Genomic DNA, 8,766 nt, shown 5'->3' with positions numbered 1-8,766 from the left:
CTTTGTGGACTGAGGCTGCAGAAAAGCCAAAGACGTGTGAGAAGCTGGGGAAATCCTTGGGAAGAAAGGCAGTGAAGCTGAGGTGCAGGTGAGGAAATGTAGGACAGCCATTGTATCTTATTCCTTCTCAACTGATGCTACACTGAGTTGCATACAATGCTAAACTCAGCCAGTTCTTCCTTAAAACCAGGGATTCTCACACAGAAATTTCCAGCTGAGCTTTAAGGGGATAGATGAACTTCCTGAACTAGTAGGAAAAACTGCATCCATTTTTCTGGAAAGCATGCATGGCATGCATAAAATTCTTAAATGGGTTTATTTTTTAAATGTAAGAACATTTCAGTGACAAATTTAGATTTTGTAGGGAGGGATGAAACATTGGGGGCCCTATTTAAGAAAAATACATAATAAGAATTACAAATATAATATTATTTATGAAAGTGACTATTATTTAGAATGTGAACATAATATTCCTATTAATTTACTATAGGACCTAGCTCTATAATATTTTTTCAATGATTTTTGGCTCTATTTTGTTGTTCATTTCTTCATGTGACAGCTGCAGTTTCATCATCTCTAATATCATTGTGTGTAATTCTCCCAGTTGGTAGGAGTCTTTAATATGTAGAAGAGGTTATCATAGCATAAGACTCAAAGTGCTGCTTTGACGAACTTTATTTACAGCCCTAAGAATGCCCTGAATTGTGTGGTAGTTCAGAGAAAACAACTCTTCTTTTAGTAACAGTAAAATTCAGAAATTTATAACACTATGGATTCACTCTATTTCTCAGGTACTGTTCCAAGTGCTTTCCATGTATAATTCACTTAAACTTCATCGTAACTCTAATGAGGTTGATGTGATTAGAATGGCTTATGATATGTAAACTAAGGTCTGGGAAGAGCAAATAGCTCTGCCCAAGGTCACACATCTGGTGAGTGGAGAGTCAGGCGAGTCAGATGTTAAACACAGTCAGATCAACTCCCAAGGCCTGCATATTCCATTTTTTACACAACTGAGTACAAGACAGGGATGAAGATGCTGACCACTTCTCAGGGACTCAGCCCCACTCTGCCCTGGACTTCACCCTGAGATGACAGTGAGTAGTGAGATGATAGAAACTTTATATACAGAAAGGGGTAGTATGACAAAAGCAGGGGTTTATGCCCCAGGTCACATTGGAACTGCAAGGAGGGGCCACCTCAGAAGGTTTCCTGCCCCAACGTGGTTGGCAGCAGCAGAGAAAAAACTGCACGGTGGCAGGTTCAGTTAGGAAGCCCCTCTTTCAATGGCAGAATTTTATGGTGTTTTTTTTTAACACAAATACAGCCTGTGCACACACAGGCTGTCTATTCGTTTTCTTCCCTGTGTAGCCTGGCATTGGGATTGGTGACACTGATGGCCAGCTCGGCTGCTCTTTCCACACTGGCTCTGCGGATCTTCGAGGGGACGCTGTGCTTTGTTGCAGTGAGATTTGTTGCACATCAGCAGCACTTCAAGCTCCTTGACATTGTGGACCAGGAACTTCTGAAAGTGCTTGGTTCGCTTGTTGCTCCCATAACCAACGTTGGGCATCAACATCTGGCCCTTGAATCTCTTGTGCACGTTATTGTCAATGCCTCTAGGTTTCTACCAGTTATGCTTAATTTTGACATATTGGTCTAACTTCTGCTGGATGAACTTCTTGGTCCCTCTTTTGACGACCTTGGACTTCCCAAGGGGTCTGAGGGCAGCTATGGTGATGAGCAGAAAATGGCAGCCACCTCTGTAAACAGCGCTGAGGGAGAGAGGGGAAGGTGGAGTGCAAGGGCTGATGGGACTTGACCTCTCAGAGAGCACCTTAGGTAGCACCTTCCTGGACCCCAAAGCCTATGTGTTGCCTCAACACCAGAAGCTAGCGCAGCACTCAGACGCTGGCAGTGGATGCCTACACAGTTCCAAAGGGCAGAAGGGATTAGGCACATCAGAACCAAAGGCAGCAGGAACGCAGGCCCAATCATAAAGATGACCCGTTGCAGGCCAGTAATGACCAGAACATTGATCCAGTTCTTGGAAGAGGAAATAAAAGAATAAAAAACACACACAGATATTTCAGAAAATATGATAAGCCAACCTGTCAGTCTACTATCGCCACACATTTTCTCATGATGCTTTTTGCTTCTGAGAAAAGCCGAATATTTTCTGGCTTGGAAAATTTCACCTCTATAAATATTCTATTTCATAGCACCTGCAGATCTAGAGTGTGTATAAATATATTCCTGAGATTAGTGGGAAGAAGCTTTCTTATGACTGAGAGAGTAAGTATAGAATAAAGCATCCATTCAGACACCTAAGGATGCAATGTCTATCCATGAATGGTCATTTTCTTGTTAACAAGGTTTCATAAGGTGAGCACTTGAGATATTCCTTAAAAGAAAATGGAAGAAGACATGGACATTAAACTTATGAACTCCAGAGGAGCTTTGGTCAGCATGAATCTCTGAAAGCAGGTAGGTTCCTTGTCTCTGTGTGAGAGAGAGAAATTCTTTCACTAATCCTTTGATCTCTTTATGGTTTCGCTGTTCATTCTACTGATTGTACCAGAAACAAGTTTCACCTCAGATATAATAGTTAATGATAGACAATAGAAAAGGAACTGGGTGTGGAGCCGTAGTTAACGATAATAGCGTGAGGGCTGCTTGCTATTTATAGCACTTGTTAAACTTTCATCTCTTTAAATTGCTATTTTCATACAGCAAACTCAAATCTCTCGGGCAACAGGGCAAGCACCAGGAGATTAGAACTGGAAGTAGTTTCTGGCATTAGTCAAACATGTAATGACTAAGAAAAACATCTTCTTCAGCTTGAAGTGCCACCAGTTAGCAATGAGAATAGGAAAACAAACATTCCCAAGGGAGCCTTGCAGTGATCGTGTGAGAAAATGGTCACATGCAGGATTTATGCTGTAGCATATCATCTATGAGGCAAAGCCGATGAAATTTGTATTTTGAACAAATACTTTTTTCTTAGTTGAAGCAATTTTATTAAAAATAACTTGTCAGAAGACCATTTTCCTTTTTTTAAAAAAATGTATCTTTATTGTAAAAGTATTCTAGATGTCCCTTTTTTGAAAAAATATAATTGGTGGGGAGACTGGAGAGTGGCTGAATCTGAGACCAGAAACTCCGAGCTGTGATTTGAAACCTTGTGATTTGAAAGTTTCAAATTTGCTGTGTGACTGGACAATTGTATTGCATTTAACTACCCCGCATTCCTCTTTTTTAGATTCATTCAGTTCTGTGATGGATTCAGTCCACTTAGGGAGGAATAAAGAGTGTGGGGTAGAATATAATAGGATGGAGGGGGGACAGGGCGGGGCTGTGAAGAGGCTCAGTCTGCTGTCCTGTGACCCCCCCCCCCCCCCGCCCCCACCTTGCCTACTCTACATTACAAAGACCATGTCTAGGTCTCCTTTTGTTAGGCCCTAATGCTTTTTTTTGTCAGAACCTTCATTTAAACTGTCTGGACTTCCTTCAGTCCTTATATATAGTAGGACTTACAGTTGTGTAGGTCAGTGTTGTTGACAAATTTTGGATAATTTTATTTTAATACAGCTCTTCTACTTGTTTGAAAAAGTTTTACAAACTGTTGGCAGACAGATTACAGAATGAGGATAGTAAAATGCCCGGGGCTGACAAGGAAGAGACTGTAGTACTAAATGCTCAAGGGAGTAAGGCAACCAACCATCTTCTCTGTTGAAGCAAGGGTGTTAAAGTAGAAATGTTTGATTTTAGTTAGAAATTAGAAATACTGTTAGAACTTAGTTTAAAAAAAATCATTAACTTAGGAATTGTGTGACTTAGGAATTGATGAGCAGCAGCTGACAGGACTGCACTCCTGATAACCATATGTGTAGTGACCTGTACTCCTCCCCCCGGAGAGTGAAACCAAGTGTGTTTATGAGTTTATTTACCAATATGCCCATTGGAACTAATGTTAAACTTGAGATCTTGTTATGCATTTTGTTTATCAGATTTCCCCTACTCCCCCTGGACTGCGGTGGGTACCTCAGGCTATTTAAAGGGTCGCCAAACACCATTCAGGTTGATCATTGCTTGATCGCTGGACACGCTGCCATTGCTGATCGCTCTGATCCCAGTACTGCACTAGTGGCTGATCGCTGGGCTGCCTTTGGCATCGCTGATCACCCCTGGTCTGGGTGCTGTCCCCGTTCCCGCTCCGTCAGAAGCCAGAAGAATGGCCGAGCCTCAGATTGATCCGCACCACACCACGGCGGAGTGCAAGAATCTCTGACAGAATCTCTGATGGTGATGCCGCCCCCAAAACCGAAACCACTCTCTCACCAGACACCAGCCCGAGACGACTGTAGTGCTGCTCCACTCAATGCCACTGGGATCCCATTAAGCCTGTACCCATGCACCAGGAATTGGTGTGTGTAATAAAGTGCTGTGTGCTTTGCAACTGCATATATTTGTGTGGCATAATTCCTCCAGCAGTCTTAATTATGTTAATATAAGGTCAGATGATGATGCCTACCCTTGGTCCTGCTTGCTTAGAGTAGTCTCTTCGCTAGCAACTACTTCATGTGCGAACACCTGCACGGTTAAGTTTATCTCAAGGGACGCCTTGGATAACACCCCTCCTTTCTCGGACAAAGGGTGTATCTAAAGCTTGGTAACTTTGTTGAAATGGTCCTAAATGTGTTGACTCCTAAGAATTTAGATGTTTAAATACCTGAAATTTATTTTATTTATAGGTTTCAGTTTAACACCCAATTATATCTTACTAGTAGCCCATCAGGCGATATCGGGCGCAGTAGACCGCCCGTTCGGCGGGAGCTGGCAGGAACCACAGTGTGCTGTCAGGAGCAGCGTGTGCGGCTTTGGCAGGAGGTGGAAGCAAGCCGCTGGTGCCCACGGGTTCCAGGAGGGACCCATGCCAATTCCGCGGGAGGCGGGAGGGAGACAAGCTACTTCCGCAGGAGGCGGGCCCGCCGTCTTCTCTCTGGCCCCCCTGTCCCTATCCATGTCTGCTCCGGCTCCGGGGCCGGCCCCTTGTCTCTGTCTCCACTCCGGGCCTTACCTGCGCGCAACCTCCTCCTGTCTGGGCGTGACCCGTATGGCATCCCAGCCTAATTTCCATATTTCATCTTTATATATATAGATTGTGGCCAAGATCCTTATGATGTTGAGAATACTGTGAGTGAAACATTATAAACAGTGAAGGTACTGGTCCTGAGTCCCTTCTCTACCAGCAGTAAAAATGTTAACCCTATGATTAATGCATGAGCTGAAATTCTGAGACCTTCTAATTGCTCTTCCCTGTATACCAAATAGCATCATCCTGATAGCTGTGATTCCTGGTAATTGTTTATCTTCCTTGTGATTTGTGCAATCATGTATTTCAAGTAAGATTTCACTCTGGACCAACAGGTGGATAAGAAATATACTTGTTTCTCTTTTCATTACATCAATTAAAGACACAGATATGTATTGCTCACCTACTATGCATAACCTCCTATGACATAGGCTGAGGGATATAGAACATTTAAGGACTGGCTTTAACTTTTAGGAAATAAAATTATCACCTGAAAAAAAAAAAATGACTGGCACTACAAGTTCAGCAATCCCTGGCAGACAAGGAATACGGACACTGAGTGTTGTAAGGGAGGGTGAGCTCATTGGGCTGGGATGTTCAAGGAAGATTTCCTGGAAGAGGTGGAGCTTGAGCAGGACGTTGAAAAATGAGCATATGTTTGGAAGTAGGCAAGAAGGTTTTCCAAGCGAAGGCAATAGAGTGTGCTCCAGTTGAGTTCTTTAGAGAAACTCATTTTAATCTGGATTTAGAAACAAACTTCTCCCTCTACAACTTTCCTCCCCACTCCCCCCTCCCGCCCCCCAAAAAAGAATTAGGTATTTATTGGCCCAGGTATCAAAGAGTCTAGGGATAGGTCCAGCGTCAGATATGGCTGAAGACAAATGCTCAAACCCACTGTGTTTCTCTGTGCTGATTTCATTTTCAGTAGGTTTTCCTTTACAGTAGGCCCTAGAACAGGGGTGGGCAAACTTTTTGACTCGAGGGCCACAATGGGTTCTTAAACTGGACCGGAGGGCCGGAACAAAAGCATGGATGGAGTGTTTGTGTGAACTAATATAAATTCAAAGTAAACATCATTACATAAAAGGGTACGGTCTTTTTTTTTTTTAGTTTTATTCATTTCAAACGGGCCAGATCCGGCCGGCGGGCCGTAGTTTGCCCACGGCTGTCCTAGAAGCTCTACATTAGTATACTGCTGAAACAGGAATTTTGGGGGTAAAAAAAAAGACAGGTTTTAGGAAATTTGAGAAATTTTGGAAATTAAGGGGACCATGGAGGAAGCACAGAGCTGCAGAGCAGCAGAAGGTATATTTCCATAGAATAGGGAAGCTGAAAAGGTGCAACAGGTACATTTCCATAGAATGAGGGAGCTGGGAACAGCAAAAGGTCTATATTTACAAAATAAAGGGAAGGAAGCCCTTCATCCAGAAGGAGAAGAAGAAAGCCCAAAGGGAATAGGAAAACAATAAGGAAGGAGGGTGGGGAGGGAACCTAACATGTCCCATGAGCCTAGGAGTTACTATAGTAACCAGTCTAAGGGAATAGTGACCAATCAGAGGGGATATCAAAGCATCAGGATCTGCAGCCTTTATAAGCCGTAGGGAAAAGGAACTCAGTGGGACCCTTTCCCTCTCCCCGAGTGGGGGGGTCCATTCTGTGGGGGTCCATTCTGTGGGGCTCTTTCCCTCTCCCCATGTGGGAGTTTGTACTTGTTCTTCAATAAATCTCCATCTTTGCTATACCACCCTCTGTCAGTGGATTCATTCTTCGACTTCAGTGGACAAAGAATCCGGGTTCCAATCCAAAAATCCCATAGAAACTAGAAAAACACGTTATGTCCTGAGGTTGAGTCCCATTGGCCTGACTTGGGACAAGCCTGTCTCTGAGCCCACCACTGAGGCCAAAATGACAGAATACTCTTATTGGCTTATCTGGGTCATAAACCCTTGAAGTTGGATTAGGCTGGGGATGGGAATTTAGTGCCACCTTAACCTAATAGAGGAGGAGCTATATAAAAGTAATTAAAAAGAAAGAGAAGGAGAAATGAACACTAGGAGTCAGAAACCACAATGGTATAAATAAATATTCAGAAATGAGAGATAGGTTAAGGTTTATACAGACCTAGATGTCCTTAAATATGAGCACAAATGATTAACATGAAAATAAATTATGTTTTATCTTTTCAGATATTTATCCCACTTTGCATCTGTTTTTTAAATATATTTTTATTGATTTCAGAGAGGAAGGGAGATGGAGAGAGAATCAGTGATCAGCTGCCTCCTGCACAACCCCCACTGGGGATTGAGCCCACAACCCTGGCATATGCTCTGACCAGGAACTAAACTGTGTCCTCCTGGTTCAGAGGTCAACGCTTAACCACTGAGTCAAGCTGGCTGGGTGCATCTGTTTTTTTAATGATCCACCAAGCCAGCCTTTTAAAATGCTTAACCTAAAAATCATGTGTAACGCCCATCTCCTCCCCATCCTTGACTGTTATTTTATACTACTAATACTCCAGAAAAAAAAAAAAAGCAGGGGACGTTCTCTATTGCTCAGGAAAGAGTATTAAGAAAACTTTTCCGGGGAATTCCCCATGTTTCAGATAGAACAGAAGTTAAGTGGCTGATTCACTCATCATTAACAGTAGGGAGAATTTACTGAGGTGCTAATTCATCCTGAGCCCAGGGGATCCTCCCTAATGCCTGTTGTTGCAAAATGCCTCAAAATGTCAGGGGTGTTTACAGGCATTTGTTCTCACCAAATGCTAATATGTTTATGTCATGGTACTTTATTTATGCTCTATAGATGTTGGCATACTTTGTTTCTAAGCACAATAAATAGCATTTAAGCAGCACCCAATACTCATTCAGATGACATCATTTTTGGCTTTTCATTGTTAATTTCAAAGTCTACTTTTTTGAGAGTTTTGAAAACTGGGGATCGAGCTTGCAACCCAGGCATGTGCCGTGACCAGGAATCAAACCATGATCTCCTGGTTCATAGGTTGACACTCAACCACTGAGCCACGCCAGCTGGGCTCAGGTAACTTTTTAAAGGACTCCATTGTCCTTTCCTTTGGCTCACCTTGTCCCTATCACCTTTCAAGGAAATAGAAGAGATCTCAGAGAAAGAAGAGTATAATAAATCATTTCTCTATTCCTGCTAATCTCAGTGTCTGATAAGGGAATACTTTGGACTTCACTCACTATGAATTAGCAATGCTGGTGGGAAAAATGCAACCAGCAATTGTCCAGTGACACATAAAGAATGCTGGGTTGGATATCCAAAGCCTGGACAGATCTTAAGGACACAGCAAGAGGCTTATCTTCCCTTTCATTCATCAAATATTTCTTAGGTACCTTCTATGACCAAGGCACTGTGCATATATTTGTTAGCACGCAACACGTATTTATTGAACATGAATAATAACTAATATTTATCAAACAATTATTATGTGTTAGGAGCTTTAATTCTCAAAACATCTGAGTGAAGCAGGTATTATTAACTGTATTGTACAACTGGGGAAACCGAGGCCCACAGAAGCTTAGTAGCTTGACCAAGGTTATGAAGCTATTATGAGGCTGGATATGATGCTTTTACCAGGTGTACTGGTTAATAATGCGGATTTTTTTCAATAGATGGAGTTACACATATGTTGATTATATATATAT

General features: G+C 42.5%; 1 pseudogene; it reads right to left on the bottom strand.

The window, feature by feature from the left end:
• Positions 1-1,347: 1,347 nt before the first annotated feature.
• LOC102245244 overlaps positions 1,348-8,766 on the bottom strand; it is a 9,721-nt pseudogene continuing 2,302 nt past the window's right edge.

Source organism: Myotis brandtii, unplaced genomic scaffold (genome assembly GCF_000412655.1).
Source record: "Myotis brandtii unplaced genomic scaffold, ASM41265v1 scaffold453, whole genome shotgun sequence".
NCBI classification, from domain to species: domain Eukaryota; kingdom Metazoa; phylum Chordata; class Mammalia; order Chiroptera; family Vespertilionidae; genus Myotis; species Myotis brandtii.
Note: the sequence above shows the minus strand (reverse complement) of the source record. Positions and strands in the feature narration are given on the sequence as shown.